At 30.1% G+C, this 6,074-nt stretch overlaps 1 long non-coding RNA gene across 1 annotated transcript; it reads right to left on the bottom strand.

Moving 5' to 3' along the window:
* Positions 1 to 5,137: 5,137 nt before the first annotated feature.
* On the bottom strand, positions 5,138 to 6,074 carry LOC111624895. The gene is made up of 3 exons (XR_002756651.1): positions 5,708 to 6,074; positions 5,350 to 5,445; positions 5,138 to 5,242 (listed from the first exon to the last, which is right to left on the bottom strand). It is a non-coding gene; the product is annotated as an uncharacterized LOC111624895 (long non-coding RNA).

Here is a 6,074-nt window from a genome sequence, read left to right as displayed (position 1 = left end):
CGCTGATTTTATATTTAGTTAAATAAATGACAAGGAACAAAACTGACACAATAGTATTATTATTATTAAATTGTGCTATTATGTGAATTTATTATACGTTAAAAATTTATTATACATACAAACAAATTATATTATACATAATAATAATAACAATTATTATTATTTGCGCTATTAAAATTTACTTTAAGTGAAAAATTTTTCTATGGTTTTTACTTTCAACTGATGAAATAAATGATTGATTAATCGTTTGCGTGAAAAATGCAATCGACAGGTAACAAAAAAAGTGCAAAAATCTGGAAGTCAAGTAGGACTTGTGACCAGCATTGTCACATCCTATCATCAATGTAACAGAACACTGATTTAATATAATATCCATTATTGAAAAATAAACATCCATGTTTGGGTTTGTTAATTTTTTACATACTTTGCTTTCTGCTCAGTACATCAATTGGCAAAGCTTATAGCTTGGATATAACAAACCTCCTTCAGATTTGATGAATGTAAATGCCTTCTCTGGTGCAGCATCCTCAGGTTTTGCTGTTAATATATTTTTGCATTCGTCACAACCGAGTGATGGTAGTAGATGATAAACAATGTAACCTCCTAAATAATGTAGAATATACTTAAATGTTTCTAGTGCACAATAATCATGATCTAATAATTCACTATCACTAGTATCTCCATAGGACAGGCTTGGATTAGAAAGCAAATTTTGTAAAAATGTTCTTCCAGTTATTCTTGAACTTCCTTAAATGGTTTTTTTTATGACTATGAAGATTTTTTAAAGTAATAAGGGAAGATCCAGGATCAGTTTGAACTGATGCTCGTTTGGGAGGAAGAACAAACTGTACACAGTCATCAGTCTGTACAAGTATAAGAACTGCACTGTTGTGGGATGAGAATTGCTTCCACTTCCTTGTCTTATCATTCCTTATCTTATCAAAGAAACGCTAATTGAAAAGAAAACATAAGTTAAGAGTTTAATACAAGATTATATAATCATTACACTAAGTCAGTTTTGATTGATAAAAAAAAAATATCAGACGATTAATCTTAAAGTATTTACAAGGAAAGGTGGACCACAGAGAAATAGCCCTCAGTGAATCACAGTGAGTCTCACAAACCCAGCTCAATCTTTAGTTAACATTTTTTTAAATATAAAAATACTGAAAAAATTTATATTCTTCCAACTTTTCAGTCCGATCAACATGCATTTAGAACGTTTTTTTTATTTGACTTTACTTGGACTAGATGTCATATCAAAAGCTTCCAGTCGAAAAATTTACCGGGGAAACTCATTACTTCTATTAAATTGCGTAATAGCGGGAAATAATTAAACCAAAAGTTTAGTTTTGCGGGCAATTTTATCTCGAAATGTTTTTATCAAAACACTTATTCTTTTAAATAACGTCAGTAAATATGTAAATTAGAGCTAAATTGGAGCTGAAAAACGTCGAAAATAGCGATTATCTAACATTTTTTACAGTTTTACCTTGATTTACGTAGAGGGAGCGATTTTCTCAGAATTGTCTGGTGGACAATTCTGAGAAAATGCTTACTCGTTCAAACAGAATCAAACAACTAGAAGTTAATAAATAAACAAGTTCAATATAATTACCTCTGTTATTAGATTCAATAGATTCCCGATGCCCTCTAAATCAGTGGTCCCCAACCCCCGGCCGCGGACCGGTACCGGTCCGTGGATCAAATGGTACCGGGCCGCCCAAGGAACATTAAATTATTTCCATTTTATTTACTATGGTGTATTTGTCTCGGGTTTGTGCGACTTTTAATAGACGATGGAACAACGGAATAAACTGGACACAAGAAACATACTTCGAGTGTCATTGTCTTCTGTTACCCCCAGATGGAACTGTCTCGTTGCAAAGAAACAAGCTCAGGGTTCTCATTGATTTAGCGTTCTAGTGAGTTAAAATGTTAAATCACATTATATTCATTTTTTGGTGTAATTGTATTTTATTTTGAAGGCACGTTTAAATACAGTTAAATTAAAATTATTAAATTAAATCAATGTAAAATATGAACAATCAACGTCCCCCCTCAGTGGGCCGCGGTAAAGTTATCAAACGTTGACCGGTCCGCGGCGATAAAAAGGTTGGGGACCGCTGCTCTAAATGACAATTCTTGCTTTGATTAAAAAAACATATAACATCAAAACATATAACGTAAAAACATAAAAAAATTTAGATATAATATATCTATTAACCGTAACTATCTTTTTATAATTTTCAATATTTATTTTATATTTACTAATGTTAATAGATTGTCTGTCATTTGTTTTCTAACTAATTCGTTTTACGACCAGGTGGTATCCACGGAAATTTCCAAAATTTACAACTTTTCGGTCACTCTCATTGAACTGGAAAAAATTCTGTCTTTATTACATCTAATATTACGAATAAATCAGTCCCCACTGTACTCGGCAAGAGATTGGTTCGGTTATGCTTTTAATGTAGTATCTATCTTACTTTTAAGCCAATAACTGTAGGCTATGCACTAATTTACTGTACTTTGAATGGAAAATTCTTTTGACGATTGATTTTACTTAACATTACAAACTTGTAGCCCTCATTTCGGTCAAAATATCAATGCAACCCAATTGCACGTCGCACATCCCAAAGACCAGGAAAATCTTCCTATCCAACTTGTGAGCCAAAAACAAAGTAATTCTTGATTACTGATTCTAGCATCTGCAAGCTGAAGTCACAAAAACAAAGTCATAAAACAATTCACAGCTTATAAGTTGGCAGAAACTAATTCTCTAGACTTTCAATTCCCTTGTACAAAGAATCGTTTAAAGAAAAGTATAATGTTTATGTAGGACATTCGTATATATATAGTTAATTGAGACCTACTGCCGTTAAGGTTTCCATGCCTGCTCCCCTCTACCCGTTTTCGAAATTAAGGAAAGACTGCTGGACAGACAACAGTAGAAATTTATGTATCTACGATTTTTTCAAACCGCACCTAAACAGTATTATTGTCTTTGACTGACTTATGCATTACTGAACATTTTACTTTTAATAGTACATATCAGAAATTAACATGTGAAAATAAATGTTTAATTTGACTTGTTTCACAATAAATGAATTTTTAAAAAATTAATTATTATATACAAATGCTGTTTAATTGTCTTAACTATAAACGGTTGGATTTTGTTAGTAATTTTATTTGTAGAACTAGTTTATAATTTGGAAAATTAAAGCTCAAATAACATGAAATTTCTACTATAAATTATTCATCACGAATATGATATTTAAGAGCATATTATTAATAATTCGATATAATTGCGTGTTACACAACGTCTTAACGAATCTGAATATTTTACAAAAATTCTGCATTTATTTTTACATGTGTATTTTGTAGAATTTATTCTTTATGTAATAACTATATAATTTTGTTAATAATTAATAACGAATCTTTTCCAAAATCCAAATTATATCCCGAATTATTTGAACACCGAGTATATTTTTATAAATTTTAATTTGTTCTGACAATTTTCAATAGAATAAATTTTAAAAAATATTAAACAAATACATGCAGGTTTAACCTGTATCATGTGTGAACGTTATTAATCTGCAGCTAAAGACTAATTCTACAGCAAGTGCCCATTAATATTTTAATTCATCTCGTTTTAGTATGTTAATAAAATCTGAATTTTCATAATATGAATACATATTTTGTTGCGGTAAACAAGTAAATGCGTTTCAATTAGCAGTGCAAACAAATTAAGTAAGAATGCGTTTGCATATAGAATGACAATTAGCTTTAAATGTATAGAGGAAATTAATTAGATTCATTTTAAAATATTTTTATCAGGTAGAGTTTCGGTCGATGGAAGCAAATGTCATTATATAAATCGCAATTTTCAGTAATTTTCCATTACGTTCTGTTTCATACATTCAGAAACAAGAGAAACATGAATTCGAATGGCGAAGAAGTTTGCATGAATTGTTTCCTCGAACCATGTTGGACAACAATCCTCATTTTTGGATTGGATCCATTTGAAATTTGTTCCTGTAATCAGCCAATTAACGAACTTAAATGTTTGAAATTGAAAAAGATTTACATTAACATTGTTCAGTTGATATTCTGGCAAATCACTATTCTTTTCTTATGGCAAACGTTACCGGGATTAGGTGAATACGCGTTGTGTCTTGGATTGTATGATGCATTTAAAGGAAATGTTGCTATAATTAAGCCTACATTTCTACTTATGTGGCTCACGTGTTCAATCATTCTAACATTTTCCAGCCGCAACAAGATCAATCTAATAACCAGGTTAAGAAATAGATTCTTCTATGAAAAAATGATTCTCGAGAATAACGCTCTACTGAGAAACGTCTCTCTTTATGTGTCTTTGATTGTCATCACATTGGTAATTGGTTTTCAAACTTTAAATTTAACTTTGTATTATCCTGCTTTAGTAAAGAAACAACACTTTCAATTTGAATCTCTGCTATGCATTGTTGGAACTGGAGCTGGAACAATTTTTCTTACAGGAGGAGTATCACATGTTTTACTCTTAGCTGCTTTAATGCTCTTTATCTGTCATAAAGAGTTCGAAGAACTTCTTCGCGAATTGCTTTCGATAAAAAGAACCGACAGAAATGTGAAAACAAAATTAGAAAATTTGATGATTCGTCATCAAGAATTGTGGACTTTTATCAATCAGTTCAACACAAAATTCAAAATCGTTGCCGTTATTCTTTACTTCGGAATAATTTGGGGAACGAGCTTTACCTATTACGCCTATTTGCATCTTAATATGCATGGGTATTTTAAAATTTCGATCTTCGCGTTGATGATTATTTCATCATTCATTTGCATTATTGGTGGCTGTATGCTGTGCTGCATCGCTTTTACGGTATTTGTACATCAGATTTAATCATACTTTGGTTATATTTATTATATTAATATAATTTTAAATTTCTAGATGGAAAACGGATTTCAAGATATTCGGCAATTTGCAATTTGTGATTTACAATTGCAAGAAAAGCTTAAAGTTTTTATAAGTTTTTTAAATAATAAATGAAATTTGATTTACTTAATTTAATTTTAAATACTGATTGTTTTTAGATATTGAACTTCATGAAGAGATTTGGTAAAGTTTCTCTCTGTCTGTCGATTGGAGGTTTCTTCTGCATCAATAACAGAATTCCTTTCAAGGTAGGTTTACTGATTTTGATTTTTCAATATTTAGGCACAATATACTCAGGCACTTCAAAATTAAAATACATGTATCTTAATATACTCGTGACTATTAACGAACTGTCGTTAATTTTAAAAAATATGAATAAAATAATTATTATAATTAATAATATTTACAAATTTTCCTTTGTAGATGGCAAAACTTTTGCATTCTGTGTTTTCTGGATTAGTGAAGTTGAATTCATCAAAATTTCAAGAAAAATGTGTTGAGATCTTTAAAATGAATATTTCTCGGTTAAATGAAAACAGTTAACTATATTCATTTTTATCATACTTTTCACAAATTTGCAATAATTTCTCAAATTAGAAGAATAAACAGAATTAAGTTTGTTTTGTTATTGTGTGTGGATATTAAAAAATAAATTATAGTTAATAGCAGAATCAACAAATTAGAATGAGCTAATGAACGACTGATTAAATATATAATTGTAACTAAAATTACACTGAAGTAAATTTAGAAAAGTAAATTGTTTACCATTGATTTTTATTATTCTAATTATAATTCTGTCGGCGGAGTTATGAAGAAGTGAATCCTGAAAGATGTATACGGAGGGTGACGAGAAATTGAAAGAGGGACCAACCATTTTAGATTTTCGATGGCAGAAACTTTTCAATCGGGTCAAGTGGTGACAAATTCAGTTCAATACTTTTATCGAGCAGTTGCCAAATATCAATAGAAATTGCGAATAATGTTAGGTTTTGACAGTCTAGATACTACTTTAGTTCTTTCAAGAAGCAAATCAAAGTTAATCTTCCACAGCTATCCGATACACATGCCTTTACATACAGTAGTTAAAAAATTTACAGCTCTGTTCTTGGGAAAAATTAGAAAAACACCATAA

This window comes from Centruroides sculpturatus, unplaced genomic scaffold (genome assembly GCF_000671375.1).
Source record: "Centruroides sculpturatus isolate CEXI.00-Female unplaced genomic scaffold, Cexi_2.0 scaffold408, whole genome shotgun sequence".
NCBI classification, from domain to species: Eukaryota; Metazoa; Arthropoda; class Arachnida; order Scorpiones; family Buthidae; genus Centruroides; species Centruroides sculpturatus.
Note: the sequence above shows the minus strand (reverse complement) of the source record. Positions and strands in the feature narration are given on the sequence as shown.